The following is a 376-nucleotide window of genomic DNA, read 5'->3' as shown; positions in this document are numbered from 1 at the left end:
GACGAATGACTATTGGAAATGCGCTCCTGGCAAAATGGAAATTTTATTTACAGTGGAAAAACAACAAGGAAAAGGAAAGCGAGTGAATCATGTGTCCATTGGGGTGCTTGTTCGAATCCCAGTGAAAGAAGAATGCGAACGACTTTTTTTTTTTTTACCCTGATCGTGGATATTTAGGACCTTTGTCGTCGTTGATTTAATGCTCACATACTATTGATTAAAAGGATTAAAAGCACAGAGTGTTTTGTCTATTTCTCTTACCTTTCGATATATCTATTAGTCTATCTTAGCTCACACATTACATACACTAACCTGGCAATAGCATTTACTAGTCGGTAATCACTCTCCCCAACCGATATCACTGGGGGGGAGGAGG

The sequence above is a fragment of the Penaeus monodon genome, chromosome 20 (genome assembly GCF_015228065.2).
Source record: "Penaeus monodon isolate SGIC_2016 chromosome 20, NSTDA_Pmon_1, whole genome shotgun sequence".
NCBI lineage: Eukaryota > Metazoa > Arthropoda > Malacostraca > Decapoda > Penaeidae > Penaeus > Penaeus monodon.
Note: the sequence above shows the minus strand (reverse complement) of the source record.